This window comes from Protobothrops mucrosquamatus, unplaced genomic scaffold (genome assembly GCF_001527695.2).
Source record: "Protobothrops mucrosquamatus isolate PMUCROS unplaced genomic scaffold, P.Mucros_1.0 scaffold2470, whole genome shotgun sequence".
NCBI lineage: Eukaryota > Metazoa > Chordata > Lepidosauria > Squamata > Viperidae > Protobothrops > Protobothrops mucrosquamatus.
The window spans coordinates 56,888-73,336 of record NW_015388540.1 but is presented as its reverse complement, the minus strand read 5'-3'; the positions used below and the strand labels follow the sequence as shown (position 1 = coordinate 73,336).

General features: G+C 50.9%; 2 pseudogenes; both read left to right on the top strand.

The window, feature by feature from the left end:
* Positions 1-1,694: 1,694 nt before the first annotated feature.
* Positions 1,695-2,923, top strand: LOC114922154 (annotated as a pseudogene).
* Positions 2,924-9,736: 6,813 nt separating this feature from the next.
* The window catches only part of LOC107295740, a 34,371-nt pseudogene continuing 27,658 nt past the window's right edge, over positions 9,737-16,449 (top strand).

The following is a 16,449-nucleotide window of genomic DNA, read 5'->3' as shown; positions in this document are numbered from 1 at the left end:
ACAAGCGGGCCTGACCTAGGGTGAATTTTAAATAGGGATAATTTTTAATGATTTTAAATAGTCACAGCCACTAATATTTGGATTTTAATTGGTTTTTAGAAGGGGTAATTTTGTATATTGTTTTAACATGCTGTGAGCCGCCCTGAGTCCCATGGGGAGAAGGGCGGCATATAAATTTTGTAAAATAAAATAAAATAAAATAAATAGTATAGTATAGTATAGTATAGTATAGTATAGTCCTGGAAGGGACCTTGAAGGTCTTCTAGTCCAACCCCCTGCTCAAGCAGGAGACCCTCTAGTCCAGTGTTTCTCAACCTCGACAATTTTAAGGCATGTGGACTTCAACTCCCAGAATTCCACAGCAAACAATGCTGGCTGTGGAATTCTGGGAATTGAAGTCCACATGCCTTAAAATTGTAAAGGTTGAGAAACACTGCCTAGTCCAACCCCCTGTTTAGGCAGGAGACCCTATACCATTTCAGACAAATGGCTGTCAGTCTCTTCTTTAAAACCTCCGGTGTTGGAGCATTCACAGCTTCTGGAGGCAGGTAGTTCCACCGGTTAACAGTTCTCCCTGTCAGGAGATTCCTCCTTCCTCCCCCGGCCAGCCTCCCTCCGTCGCTGCTCCTCCCGCCTTCAGGGGGGGCTTCGGGGAAGAGCTGGGCCCCCTCCTCTTCCGGGCGCCCCCCCCCAGATATATATTTATGGGAAGGCTGCTCTCTCCTCTCCCCCCGCCCTTCTCCTCACCTCCTCCGAGACCCCCGCCCGGGAGAGGGGCTGCTGGGGGCCGCGGGGGGAGCCTGGCCGGAGCCCCCCAGGAGGAAGAAGGCAGGAAGCGCCCCCCCAGCTCCCCCCCGCCCTGCCCAGGGAGAGACCCCCAGTATGGGGAGGGGGGAGGGGCCCCCCTCAGCTCCGCTGCCTGGATGCGGGGGGGGCGAGGGGGGAGAAGACTTCAAGGGGAGCCCCTCGCCCCACCCCCTTGCCGAGAAAGAACCTTCCCTACTGCGCAGGCGCCATATGGCTGATGGAGGAAAGGAAGCCGGACGCCGATTGGTCGCTTTGGGGAGGGCAGCGATTGGCAGAATGACTCCTAGGGGCGGGTCCATTCAAAGGAAAGAGGAAGAGCTACCGGTAACAGGCAAAGGGCTCGCAGCGAAGTCCCGCCTCCACTTCCGGAAACGGATACAACTTTGGCGCCTAATTGATTCGGCCGCGGGCTGGCTCGCAATCCAGGTAGGGCGCAAGGGATGCTGGGAGTCGCAGTCCGAGAGGCTCTCTGGCGGAGGGAGGGGGGAGCCCGAGGCCTGGTCTGGCGGGAGGGGCGCTGGGAGGGAGGCCTGCCCGGAAAGTCTCACTGAGAGGCGGAGGCTTCGGCCTTCCTCCGCGGGCGGGCCTGGGACTCCCCTCCGCGGAAGGGACGAAACTCTGACCCGCCTCTCCTCCTCCCCCTTCGCCCCTGCAGGAGGACGGGCGAGCCCGGCGGAGGAAGGAAGGAGGCGCCGCCCGAGAGGAGAGGAGGCCCCGCGGAGCAGCCCATGAGCCGAAGGGGACTCCGGGAAAGGAGGCCGCCTGGAGGGAGAAGCGGGGAGCAGGAAACGGGCGGAGACCCCGAGACGGGCCTGGAGGGCGGAGGGTCCTTCAGAAGAGGCGGAAGACCCGGGAATCCCCAGAGAATCCAGGAGGGAGGAGAGAAATATGAGTGCCCGGAATGTGGAAAATCCTTCAAAAGAAAAGGAAATCTTATAAAGCATCTAAGAATCCACACAGGAGAGAAACCATTTAAATGCCTGGAGTGTGGAAAGAGCTTTGGTCAGAGCAGCGACCTTTATAGACATCAAAGGATCCACTCAGGAGAGAAACCATTTAAATGCCTGGAATGTGGAAAGAGCTTCAGTCAGAAGGGAAACCTTTATAAACATGAAAGGATCCACACTGGAGAGAAATCATTTAAATGCCTGGAGTGTGGAAAGAGCTTCAGTCACAGCAGCAACCTTTATAAACATCAAAAGATCCACTCAGGAGAGAAACCGCATAAATGTCTGGAGTGTGGAAAGAGCTTCAGTCAGAGGGCAACCCTTTTTAAACATCAAAGGATCCACTCAGGAGAGAAACCATTTAAATGCCTGGAGTGTGGAAAGAGCTTCAATCGGAGGGGACACCTTTATACACACCAAAGGATCCACACAGGAGAGAAACCATTTAAATGTCTGGAGTGTGGAAAGAGCTTTAGTGAGAGGGGAAGCCTTTATACCCATCAAAGGATCCACTCAGGAGAGAAACCGCATAAATGTCTGGAGTGTGGAAAGAGCTTCAGTCAGAGGGGAAGCCTTTATAAACATAAAAGGATCCACACAGGAGAGAAACTGCATAAATGTCTGGAGTGTGGAAAGAGCTTCAGTCAGAGGGGAAGCCTTTATAAACATCAAAGGATCCACACAGAAAAACCGCATAAATGTCTGGAGTGTGGAAAGAGCTTCAATCGGAGGGGAAACCTTTTTGCACATCAAAGAATCCACTCAAGAGAAACTGCATAAATGCCTGGAGTGTGGAAAGAGCTTCAATCGGAGGGGAAACCTTTCTGCACATCAAAGAATCCACTCAAGAGAAACTGCATAAATGCCTGGAGTGTGGAAAGAGCTTCAGTCAGAGGGGATACCTTCATAGACATCAAAGAATCCACACAAGCGGAAAAACCTTATAAATGCCAATTTAGCTTGGAACCATTGCAGTTACCTTTTAAAAAAAATAACGGCTGCTAGCCAGCTCAAACATCTTCAGTTAGCAAAAGCAAAAACCGGAGCTGGCTCGGCACTTGTTTGGCCATGTGGACAGATATCAAAGACTCCATTCAGGAGAGAAACCATATAAATGCCTGGAGCGTGGAAAGGGTTTCTGTGGGAAGGGAAGTCTTTGTCAGCATTAATCCACTCGGGAGAAAAACAATACAAATACCTTGAGTGTGGAAAGAGCTCTATTGTTTGTGGACACCTCTATCGACATCAAAGAATTCACATGGGGGGAAAATGTTAAATATGCCTGAGTGTGGAAAAACCTTCAGTCACAACAGACTGACTTTACAGCGCACTCTGGGAGATTTCCAAGGTAAACATTATTTGCATATTGCCGCCAACAATCTGGGTCCTCCTTCTACCATCCTCAGAAGGATGGATGGCTGAGTCAAGGCTTGAGCGCTGTCAGAATCAAACTCCAGGCTGTGGACAGTCTGCCTGCTATACTGCACTAAGAAGCTACTCGAATGTTTATCACAGACCTAAGTACAGCTCAGTAAGACAGGTGCGAACTCTTATCCTTCATTGTCATCTCAACCTTTGTGTGTCAACATGAGTATATATTGTATTCTCAGCCCAAACATTCAGGAATAAGTAAACCTATTCACAGTGCCATTTTATTATTCCCTTTATTGGTACACTCGGTTCAATGATTGTGCTATTCTGTGATGCCAAATATTGGAATTTGAACAATTTTACACAGTTTTTCAAGGTGTGTGTAATCTTTCGAGCACAAGTGTATTCAACTCTGCAAACTCAGAATTTCATCCGAGTGGTGAGTGGAATAATGTGGCTGTAAAACAGGTAGGTCGTACGGTTTGCCTTAAACAACTTCAGCGGTGAAGTACCAAACTACAGGTAATCCTTGAGGTACGACAGATCATTTAGTGACCGTTCAACATTCCAACAGACCTCCCAAAAGCCCTGTATGACCGTGGTTCGAAGATTAGAATTTTACAAAAATTATCACGCCATTCTCACGAATGACCAGGCAGCTTTCAAACTTTGCAGAGACGCTGAAGCATGCCTACTTATCTCTCCTCCTCCATCCTTGCTCTGCCGGATCCCCAAAGGCATGGGCCTGCTCTGCCACCCTGTCGCTCCCCTCACAATGCCTTGTTTACCTTCCGGAGATCTGTAGAATTCAGCGTTATAGGCTGTTCTTACTGGGCCACGTGGAGCAGCAACTTTGCCTTCTGGGTCAGGTTTGAAACAAGGCAAAGCAGCTCCCTCTGCCTCGCCCTTTTGACACTTAACCCTTCATTGTGTGTCCTCCCTCCCACTGCCATAGGCTCTTGTTTCTCCCCAGGAAATACAGAAACTGCAGAGCACAAACTGTGACTCATTCTCCTGTTTAGAGTTTAATAGGCCACGGAGAAAGGCAGAAGGGAGAAATTCTGCAGATCTCCAGAAGGTAAGCAAGGCATTGTGAGGGGTGGAGATGGCTATGGAGATCCCAAGGAAAGGAAGCAGAGCATGGGGGTATCTCATGGGGTGGGGGAGGCCCAAGGCAGGTATCCCTGAGGCACCCCGTGCATATTGAACAATCCTTCATTCACCCCTACATTCGTTTAACGTATGCATTGGGGTGATCTAGGATGTGGACTCTTTCACTTAACGAGTTTCAATTAACATCTTCCATCCTTCTGACCGAAATGCGCCGACTCCACTATTGTCGTTAAGTCGAAGATTACCTGAATTAGAGCTGCAGCCTCGCCTAGTGCCTAGATCCCCGACAAGCAGCAGGAGGAAGAAGATGAGGACGATCAGTTTGGACTGTAAAGTGGAGGCCAGGAAGGGTCTCGGAGTGGAGGTGGGTGCAGGCAACCCTGGCCAGGATGGCTGGGCATTCTTGGGGCATGGCGCACATGTCCCATTGCACCACAATGCTGAGCTGGGCTAAGACTGGACTTTGTGTGGCAGCTCAGTGGCTTTTTCAGCCCCAGAGCATTTGGCCCTCCAAGAAGCCCCTGAGCTGTCGCATATTCTTTCTCCGGTCTTCCTGATCTCAGTCTGCACTATGGCACCTCCCTTCGTCCAGCTCATGGAGGGGATCGTATCACGATGTCTGTGTTGCAGGAATACATTCCTTGCTGAAGGCCAAGCAACGGGTTCCTTGCACTTATTTGCAACTTTTATAGTTTTATAATAAACTTGCAATATAGAAGGTTTCAGCTTTTGATAAGATAAACTTTGTCATTTTTTTTTTACTCTGGACACAACGGCACACATCAAAAATGAAATTTAGTTGCCCGCTCTCAAAGTGAACACACATATCACACACACCTAACATACTATATGCAACATATGAATAGACCTACACGCCTACATATACATAACAAATAAATATGAAACTCTGTCCACCTTGAAAATATAACGGAAGGAGGAAGTTTGAGAGTTCACAAGGTTAATGCTGTATGGAATGAAACTATGGCTGAATCTGGATGTTCTGCTACGGATACCACGAAGCCTACTCCCAGAAGGGAACATGGAAAACAGGTCGTGAAGAGGATGGGTAGTGTCCCAGATAATTTTACCGATCCTGCACAAACAACGCTTCTGTGCTATGTCCTGGATGGGAGGGAGGGAGCTGCCAATGATCTTTTCGGCCATCCTCACCACTCTCTGCACCGCCTTCCTGTCTGAAGCAGGGATGCTTCCAAACCAGACTGTGATGCCGTATGATAGGCTGCTCTCCATCGTCCCCCTATGGAAAGTGGTAAGGATAGGAGAAAGATGTGCTTTTCTCATGCAACGCAGAAAATGCAGGCGCTGCTGTGCCCACTTTGCAGTGTCTCGCTGTTGAGTGACCAACCCAGCCTACTTGTTAGCTGCACACCCAGGAATTTGATGCTGGTAACCATCTCTCCAGGTGAATCATTTATGCACAGAGAAGTGTGGCTGTGCCTGTCTTTTCTTAAATCGACAATGATTTCTATGGTTTTTCCAGTATTTAAAACTAGGCTGTTTTCCTTACACCCTTTCACCAACCCCTCAACCTCCTTGCGGTAAGCGCCCTCATTGTCATTATGAATAAGGCCCACTACTGTTGTATCATCTGAGAACTTCACAATATTGTTGTTGTCAAAATTAGCGCAACAGTCATGGGTCAACAGGGTGAACAGCAGCAGATTTGGGATGCAGCCCCGAGGAGAACCTGTGCTCAAGAAAATGGTATTAGAGGTATTTGTTCCAACTTGCACATATTGCAGCCTGTTGGTAAGAAAATCAAGAATCCAGTTACACAAAGAGCGTTTAAGCCTAAAAGGCCCAGTTTGTCTTCCAGGGACTGGAATTGGAATTGCTTACATGTTGGCCCCAAGAGATTTGCAATCACCTCCGCTTTCTAACAGCATCACCTAGAGATTTCTGTGGCTCACCCAACAAATGTTCCATACCTCTTTGAGGAGGGGGCTTTGCTCCTGGGCTGGGGGGTGAGGCAGGTGGTTGAGCCACAGAGAACTTTGGTGTGCAATGCAGTAAGTGTTTTGCCCTTGTGTACACGCTCTTTCCCCTTTTATTGTTCTCTTTTATAAAGCACCCAGAGTCTTTGGGAGTTGGGCTGCTCCCAAATTTAATAAAAGTCATTTCAAAATAAATAGGCACCTCCCCCAAATTCCCTGTCCTTGGAAATCCCAGAGAACCACTTTGAAAAATCCCTGAGTGGATGCTGGCTTCTCTTTCAGCAATTTGAGACACGGTCTGCAAAAACCACTTCCAAGGTGACTTATCATCATGGAGCCGTGATAGTGAATTGCTCGGGGTGCAACAACCATCATGTGACTGCTGATAACTTGGGCTGGTTCTCTGACTTGGAGGGGAAAAGGTGGGCATGATGTCCTTTGCCCCCCCCCCTTTGTCTTCTTCTGGATTTGATGCTTCAGCTGCTGAAGCTGGAATGAGTTCCTGGGAACAGTTCAGAGCCCACATTGGTTGTTAGTGAAGGCAAATTCAAATTTAACATAGAGCTGGAAGGGACCTGAGAGGTTAGAGGCGGCTGTTCAGTCTTTTCTTAAAAACCTCCAGTGATGAAACACCCACAACTTCTGGTGGCAAGCTCTTCCACTGGTTAATTGTCCTCATTGTTAGGAAGTTTCTCCTTAGTTCCAGGTTGCTTCTCCTCGATTAGTTTCCATATACTGATTCTTCTCTTGCCTTCTGGTGCTTTGCAAAATAGGTTGACCCCCTCTTGTTTATGGCAGCCCATCAAATACCGGAATGCTGCTATTATGTCACGCCTAGTACTTCTTTTCTCTAACCCAGGGGTGTCAAACTGCCAAAGCAAAATCGCTCCCAACCCATTGCCGGCAGGATTGGGGAAGCATGTCATGTGAAAAGCCTCGGGTCCCGCTGGGTCCTCCTTTAGGTTGTTCTAGGCCAGAGGTGAAGAACGATGATGCCCCTTTTATGACTTCTAGACTTCAACTCCCAGAATTCCAGAGCCCGCATGGACCACAAATCATAAAAGGCGTCCTGTTCGTTCCTTCCCTTTTCCAGCTGAACGCCTGCAGGGGGCGCAAGCTGCCTCACTCTGTTCCTCCTTCTACAAAGATGGCGCCGGGAGCCTCCCTCACTTCCACTTCCGCCTATAAACATGGCGCCCCCCAGCATTTCCACTCGTAGTTTTTTTCCGTTGCGGCTGGCAAAGGCTGCGCCACTTGCACTACCTCCCCTCCCGGCATCCCTCCAACTCCGGCCCCCACGAACCCCGGGCCCTTCCTTGCCGCTGCCGAGGAACCACCCACGAGAGCCGCTCTGAGGGCCCCAGTGCCCTCTTTACTGCGGGCAGCGCCGCAACCTTTCCCAGTCCTCGAGATGAAGTAGAGCCGAGCAGCAACTCCCCCACCGGCCATCAGAGGGCAGCCAAGGACGGGTATTGTTGCCCTCTGCCGGTCCTCGGAAGCGCTGCATCCCAAAGATGCTGGGCCCTGGGTTTCCTTTGGAGGGCAGCTCTTCCTCCCCAGGAGGTGGGACACTAAATTAGAGCTCACAACAACCTGTCCAGGTAGGCTGGCGAAGGCACTGCAGAGGCTGATGGGCAAGAAAGTTTGGAGTTTATAGTTCAGCAACATCTTGTTTCCGTTCACACAACACAACTGCCTCCCTGGGATCTAACACCCACATTCACACATGCCAAGTGTGGCAGTGTTGAGAAGGACTGGATTTCCGGGGCTTTGCCTGTCGTCCTAGTCCAGTCTTCCTTACTTCGTATATCTGAGGATGGCCTTACATGGTGCTGACGTTTGGAAAACCCATTTGGATTATACGAATGAGATGGAGGAGCTCTTTAACAGACACAACAATGAAGGCCAAATTAGCCCCAGATTCAGCCACGTCACACTTGCTCAAATTAGGCACCGGGTGGGATGATCGTTTAAAGGCAATTTATTAGTCTATTATAGCAAAGAGATTTCCCTCAATGAAAAGAGGGAATCCAGGACACAGAATCGGGTTTCATTTTATATGCCATATAGTAGAAAAAGTACAAAACAAGACTTGATTGGATGGAAGAAATCATCCTCCTCAGTTAAGCCAGAAACAGCAAGCCCGCCACCGGCCACCAGGACACAATAAAGGACGGGTCTTGACTCCACCTGCCAGTCCTCGGGAGCGCTGCAGCCCAGAGATGCTCTACCCGGGGTTTCCTTTGGAGGGCAGCTCTTCCTCCCAAGGAGGCGGGGCCCTGTCTGGCCCTAGATTAGAGTGCACAACAACCTGCCCAGGTAGGCTGACGAAGGCACTGCAGAGGCTGATTGGTAAGAAAGTTTTGAGTTTATAGTTCAGCAACATCTTGTTTCAGTTCACACAACACAATTCCCTCCTTGGGATCTAACACCCACATTCACATTCAGAGGGAAACTGACCGGAGAAGGAATCTCCTGACAGGGAGAACTGTTAACCAGTGGAACTACCCGCCTCCAGAAGAGCTCGGCTCCCTCCTCTTCGGGGCGCCCCCCAGATATGGGACGGCTGCTCTCACCTCTCCCCCGCCCTTCTCCTCATCTGCTCCGACCCCCCTGTCCGGAAGAGGGGCTGCCTGGGGGGCACTGGGGGAGCCTGGCCGGAGCCCCCAGGCAGGGCGGAGGGAGGAAGCGCGCCCCCAACTCCCCCTTCCCTGCCTACGGAGAGACCCCCAGTATGGGGAGGGGGAAGGAGGGGCGAAGACGCAGCCCCGGGAGGCCCCTCAGCTCCGCCGGCCTGGATGCGGGGGGGGGGTGAGGGAGGGAGAAGACTTCAAGGGGAGACCCTCGCCCCACCTCCTTGCCGAACAGAACCTTCGCTACTGCGCAGGTGCCAACTGGCTTTTTCGAGGAAGGAAGACGCCGATTGGTCGCTCTGGGGAGGGCAGCGATTGGCAGGAGGACTCCTCGGGGCGCTCCATTCAAAGGAAAGAGGAAAAGCTACCGGTAACAGGAAAAGGGCTCGCAGCGAAGTCCCGCCTCCACTTCCGGAAACGAATAGAATTGAAGCGCCCTAATTGATTCGGCCGCGGACGGGCTCGGAGCCAGGTGGGGCGCAGTGGATGCTGGGAGTCGCAGTCCGAGAGGCTCTCTGGCGAAGAACGAGAGGAGGGGGGAGGTCGAGGCCTTGGGAGGGAGGCCGGCTCCGTCTGGGTCTTGCCCGGGAAATGCTGATGAGAGGCCGAGGCTTTGGGATGAAGGGATGAAGCCGTGACCCGCCTCTCCTCCTCCCCCTTCGCCCTGCAGGAGAACGGACGTGCCGCCCGAGCGGAGAGGAGGCCCCGCGGAGCAGCCCCGGGAGGAGACGGCGGGGAAGGCCCGGTAGGGATGAGCCTAAGGGGACTCCGGGAAAGGAGGCCGCCTGGAGGGAGACCCGGGGAGCAGGAAACGGGCGGAGACCCCGAGACGGGCCTGGAGGGCGGAGGGTCCTTCGGGACAGGCGGAAGACTCGGAAATCCCCAGAGAATCCAGGAGGGAGGAGAGAAATATCAGTGCCCGGAATGTGGAAAATCCTTCAAATCAAATGAAGCTCTTAAAAACCATCGAAGAATCCACACTGGAGAGAAACCTTATGGATGCCCGGAATGCGGAAAGAGCTTCAGTCAGAGGAGCAGCCTTTATACACATCAAAGGATCCACTCAGGAGAGAAACCATATAAATGCCCTGAGTGTGGAAAGAGCTTCAATCAGAAAAGCAACCTTTATAGACATCAAAGGATCCATTCAGAAGAAAAGCCACATAAATGCCTGGAGTGTGGAAAAAGCTTCAGTCAGAGGGGACACCTTTATAGACATCAAAGGATCCACACAGGAGAAAAACCACATAAATGCCTGGAGTGTGGAAAGAGATTTAGTCTGAGGGGAGACCTTTATAGACATGAAAGGATCCACACAGGAGAAAAACCTTATAAATGTCTGGAGTGTGGAAAGAGCTTCAAGGAGAGGGGAAACCTTTACGTACATCAAAGAATCCATTCAGGAGAGAAACCATATCAATGCCTGGAGTGTGGAAAGAGGTTCCGTCATCACGGAAACCTTTATGCACATAAAAGAATCCACTCAAGAGAGAAACAGTATAAATGCCTGGAGTGTGGAAAGAGCTTCAGTCAGAGGGGAAACCTTTATATACATGAAAGAATTCACCCTGGAAAAAAACCATACAAATGCCTGGAGTGTGGAAAGAACTTCAGTCAGAGGGGAAACCTTCATACACATCAAAGGATCCACTCAGGGGAGCAACCACATAAATGCCTGGAATGTGGAAAGAGCTTCAGTCAGAGGAGCAGCCTTTATAGACATCAAAGGATCCACACAGGGGGAAAATGTTATAAATGCCTGGAGTGTGGAAAAAGCTTCAGTCTGAGGGGAAACCTTTATAGACATCAAAGGATCCACTCAGGAGAAAAACCGCATAAATGCCTGGAGTGTGGAAAGAGTTTCCCTCGGAGCAGCACCCTCTATGTACATCAAAGGATCCACTCAGGAGAAAAACCATATAAATGCCTATAGTGTGGAAAGAGCTTCAGTCGGAGGGGAAACCTTCATTCACATCAAATTCTTTTTTGTGAAAAGTGGCTAAATGAACTCTCGCACCTGGGGGACTACCTCCAGTGGATGCCTCCAGTGTGGAAAGAGCTTTACTGAAAGTTAAAGTCTCCATAAACATTAAAGCATTCACAGAGGAGAAAAAGCATATAAATGTCTGAGTGTGGAAGGAGCTGTAGTCAGAGGGGAAACCTTTACAGACATCAAAGACTCCATTCAGGAGAGAAACCATATAAATGTGTGGAGTGTGGAAAGAGTTTCTGTGGGAAGGGAAGTCTTTGTCAGCATCAATCCACTCGGGAGAAAAACAATACAAATACCTTGAGTGTGGAAAGAGCTTTATTGTTTGTGGACACCTCTATCGACATCAAAGAATTTACATGGGGAAAATGTTAAATATGCCTGAGTGTGGAAAAACCTTCAGTCACAACGGACTGACTTTACAGTGCACTCTGGGAGATTTCCAAGGTAAACATTATTTGCATATTGCCGCCAACAATCTGGGTCCCCCTTTTACCATCCTCAGAAGGATGGATGGCTGAGTCAAGGCTTGAGCGCTGTCAGAATCAAACTCCAGGCTGTGGACAGTCTGCCTGCAATACTTTACTAAGAAGCTACTTGAATGTTTATCACATACCTAAGTACAATTCAGTAAGACAGGTGTGAACTCTTACCCTTCATTGCCATCTCAATCTTGTCAATGTGAGTCAATACTATATTCTCAGCCCAAACATTCAGGAGTAAGTAAACTTATGCACAGCACCATTTTATTATTCCCTTTATTTCTACACTCTGCTTAATGAGTGTGCTCTTCTGTGATGCCAAATAGTGGAATTTGAATAATTTTACACACTTTTTCAAGGGTTATGTAACTTTACTCATTAGCTGCACACCCAGGAATTTGATCCTGGTAACCCTCTCCACAGGTGAATCATTAATGCACAGAGAAGTATGGCTGTGCCTGCCTTTTCTGAAATCGACAATGATTTCTATGGTTTTTCCGGTATTTAAAACTAGGCTGTTTCCTTATGCCAGATCACCAATGAAATCATGAATCCAGTTACACAAAGAGCGTTTAAGCCTAAAAGGCCCAGTTTGTCTACTAGATGCTGGGGAATGATTGTGTTAAATGCCAAACTGAAATTGTGTGGTTGAAATTGTACCTTTTTGTAACAGCCTCATTTGACTCATGACACTTTTCCCCATTTGAATGTTCTCCTTTTAATGCAATCCACATTTCAATGGTTATGCTTAATATTATGGGATGTTACTGTCCATGTCTCTGGCTTAACTGAGCAGGATGGTTTCTTCCATCCAATCAAGTCTTGTTTTGTACTTTTTCTACTATATGGCGTATAAAATGAAACCCGATTCTGTGTCCTGGATTCCCTCTTTTCATTGAGGGAAATCTCTTTGCTATAATAGACTAATAAATTGCCTTTAAACGATCATTCCACTCGGTGCCTATTTGGAGCAAGTGTGATGTGGCTGAATCTGGGGCTAATTTGGCCTCCATCTCATTCATATAATCTAAATGGGTTTTCCAAACGTCAGCACCACATAAGGCCATCCTCAGATATATGAAGGAAATCTGGACTAGGACGACAGCCAAAGCCCCGGAAATCCAGCCCTTCTCAACACGGCCACAGTTAGCACGTGCGAATATGGGTTTACATTCTAGGGAAGGACTTACGTTGTGTGAACGGAAACAAAATGTTGCTGAACTATAAACTCAAAACTTTCTTGTCAATCAGCCTCTGCAGTGCCTTCACCAGCCTACCTGGACAGGTTGTTGTGCGCTCTAATCTAGGGCCAGACAGGGCCCCGCCTCCTTGGGAGGAAGAGCTGCCCTCCAAAGGAAACCCCGGGTAGAGCATCTCTGGGCTGCAGCGCTCCCGAGGACCGGCAGGTGGAGTCAAGACCCGTCCTTTATTGCCCCCTGGTGGCTGGTGGGGGAGTTGCTGCTCGGCTCTACTTCATCTTGAGGGCTGGGAAAGGCTGGGGCACGTCCCGCAGTAAAGAGGGCACTGGGGCCACTCAGAGCGGCTCTCGCGGGCGGTTCCTCGGCAGGTGCAAAGAAGGACACACGGGTCGTCAGGGCCAGAGCTGGAGGGATGCCCGGGAGGTCAGTGGCACGGCCTTCCCCGGCCACAACGGAAGAAACCTACAAGTGGAAATACTGTGGGGGGCACCATGTGTATGCCGGGCAGAAGCGGAAGTGAGGGAGACTCCTGGCGTCATCTTTCTCGGAGGGGGAACAGAGCGAGGCTGCAGGCGTTCAGCTGGAAAAGGGAAGGAAGGAGGAGGGCGATCGCTGATGGCCCTTTTATGAGTTGTGGTCCATGCGGGCTCTGGAATTCTGGGAGTTGAAGTCCAGAAGTCATAAAAGGGGCATCATCGTTCTTCACCTCTGGCCTAGAACAACCTAAAGGAGGACCGAGCGGGACTCGAGGCCGTGTTCAGACGACTTGCTTCCCCACTCCTGACTGTCCATACCCAGACCCCTGGCATTGTTCAATGGACTCTTTGGAGGGGACTCTGTCTGTCCCTGGACATTGTTGGCTGACCTGGGAAGTGACGTTTGTTTAGTGTTAGTTGGCACTTGGATGGGGGACCACCAGGAAATGCAAGAGATGCTGTCTAGCACTGGAAAATTAAAAAAAAAAACCCAGCTCAGTCTGTATCGCTGTTCGACGTGAGGATGGTTCGTCTGGGAAATGGCTGATCTGGGAAAAGGTTAATTGAGCTCCAGCCTCTTTAGCACCTGGAGCACGGCAGGGACTGGAATTGGAAAGGCAGCGATGGCCCATTGCTTACATGTTGCCCCCAAGAGAGCTGCAGACCCCTCCCCTCTCTAACAGCATCACCCAGAGATTTCTGTGCCTCACCCAACAAATGTCCCATACCTCTTTGAGGAGCGGGCTTTGCTCCTGGGCTGGGGGGGGGTGTCAGGCAGGTGGTTGAGCCACAGGGTGCTTTAGTGTGCAATGCAGTAAGTGTTCCCAGGTGCACGTTCTTTTCCCCTTTTATTCTTCTCTTTTGTAAAGCACCCAGAGTCTTTGGGAGTTGGGCTGCTCCCAAATTTAATAAAAGAAGTCATTTCAAAATAAATGGGCACCTCCCCCTAATTCCCTGCTTTTGGAAATCCCAGAGAACCACTTTGAAAAATCCCTGAGTGGATGCTGGCTTCTCTTTCAGGGATGTGGGACACGGTCTGCAAAAACCACTTCCAAGGTGGCTTATCACTTGGAGGGGAAAAGGTGGGCATGACATCCTTTGCCCCCCCCCCCCTTTGTCTTCTTCAGGGTTTGATGCTTCAGCTGCTGAAGCTGGAATGAGTTCCTGGGAACAGTTCAGAGCCCACATTGGTTGTTAGTGAAGGCAAATTCAAATTTAGAATAGAGCTGGAAGGGACCTTGAAGGTCTCCTAGTCCAGCTCCCTACTCAAGCAGGAGCCCTAATATACCAGGCATGTCAAAGTGACGGCCCACGATCTGGATGCGTCACGCCAAAACCGCTCCCACCTCTTTGCCAGCAATGGGAAAAAAGTCACAACACGTCACACAAGATCACAAGTTTGACACCTGTGCTCTAGCCAAACCCAAATCTTGCAACCTTTCTTCATATGTTTTAGTCTCCAGGCCTTTAAGTATCTTAGTTTGCAAATGTGCACATTTAAAAATGTGCTGGCTGATAAACAGGTGTATTGTTTTGCCAGTCAGCTGCAGGAAGGAAATGAGATAGGTGCCAGCCCAGGGTTGAGGGTCAATGTCTCAGGGCACCCTGGCCCAGGTAGCAGCTGTAACAGGAGCCCCCTCCAAAGGGGGCATAGGAGGAAAAGGTGTGCCTGTGTGGCAGCTTTGGCATCAGCTGCCAAGAGGCCAAAGGAGGTTAAAAAAAACCATGTAGTAAGAGGAGTTGGAGGGGGTTTCCCCCTCTGCTGCAGTTTTGCAATGGGGTCCTTGGGAGAGAAGGGGCCACAGAGGAGAAGCTGGGTCTGGGCAGGGAGGTTCTGGTGATGCAGCCAGAGGGGAGGGGGCTGACTGACCCAACCCTGTTTGCCGCCCCTGTGGTGTTTTTTGCAGTTATCCTTCCTGACAGCTTGACTGCCTCTACTCCCAGTCCCAGCACTCAGGGATGGGACTCCTAAGCGGGCAGAGGGGCTGCAACAGATCCCAGGAACCAACTCAGAGCTCTCTGTGCCCGGAGGAACGCAGTGCTAGGAACACCTAAGATCCTGCGCAGAAACTTCAATCTCTCCGGCCTGCGATGGAAGAGTCAAGATTGAGGAAGACACACACATCCCAACCTCAGGACGTGGATGGATTCTTCTCTCAAAAAAGCCCCCAAAGGGGTAGGAGCATTAGATGTTATACGGCACCCCAAATCTACCCCAGTCCAAAGCACCCCGAGAGGCTGGGAAAGGTAGTCCTTAATTATAATATACATATAATTGCATATCCTCCTTTTCCCCCACGAGGGAAAAGAGCGAAGAGCTTCCGGTGTGAATGCAGAGCGAGTGAAGGGTGAAGGGAGGGGCAGAAGCTCTGAAGAGCCAAACCCAAAGAAAGGCAGAATCGTCCATGAGATGACAGAGCACGAAGGAACCTTGTAGGATAATGATGATGATGATGATGATGATAATAATAATAATAATAATAATAATAATGAGTTGGTTGGAAGGAACCTTGGAGGTCATCTAGTCCATCCACGTGCTCAGGCAGGAGACCCTATACCGTTTCAGACAAATGGCTGTCCAGTCTCTTCTTTAAAACCTCCGGTGTTGCAGCATTCACAGCTTCTGGAGGCAGGTAGTTCCACCGGTTAACAGTTCTCCCTGTCAGGAGATTCCTCCTTCCTTCCCCGGCCAGTCTTCCTTCGTCGCTGCTTCTCCCGCCTTCACGGGGGGCTTCGGGGAAGAGCTGGGCCCCCTCCTCTTCCGGGCGCCCCCCCCAGATATGGGAAGGCTGCTCTCACCTCTCCCCCCGCCCTTCTCCTCCCCTGCTCCGACCCCCCCACCCGGGAGAGGGGCTGCCTGGGGGCCGCGGGGGGAGCCTGGCCGGAGCCCCCCAGGAGGAAGAAGGCAGGAAGCGCCCCCCCCCGCCCTGCCAAAGGAAAGACCCCCAGTATGGGGAGGGGGGAGGGACGCCCCTCAGCTCCGCTGCCTGGATGTGGGGGGGGCGAGGGGGGAGAACAGTTCAAGGGGAGCCACTCGCCCCACCCCCTTGCCGAGAAAGAACCTTCGCTACTGCGCAGGCGCCATATGGCTCATGGTTGGAAGGAAGCAGAACGCCGATTGGTCGCTTTGGGGAGGGCAGCGATTGGCAGGAGGACTCCTCGGGGCGGTCCATTCAAAAGAAAGAGGAAGAGCTACCGGTAACAGGCAAAGGGCTCGCAGCGAAGTCCCGCCTCCACTTCCGGAAACGAATACAAGTTAATCGCCCAATTGATTCGTCCGCGGGCTGGCTCGCAATCCAGGTAGGGCGCAGGGGATGCTGGGAGTCGCAGTCCGAGAGGCTCTCTGGCGGAGAAGGGAACCCCGGGAAGGAGGGGGGACCCCGAGGCCTGGTCTAGCGGGACGGGCGCTGGGAGGGAGGCCTGCCCGGAAAGTCTCCCTGAGAGGCGCCATATGATGATGGATCGGGGGAAGCGGA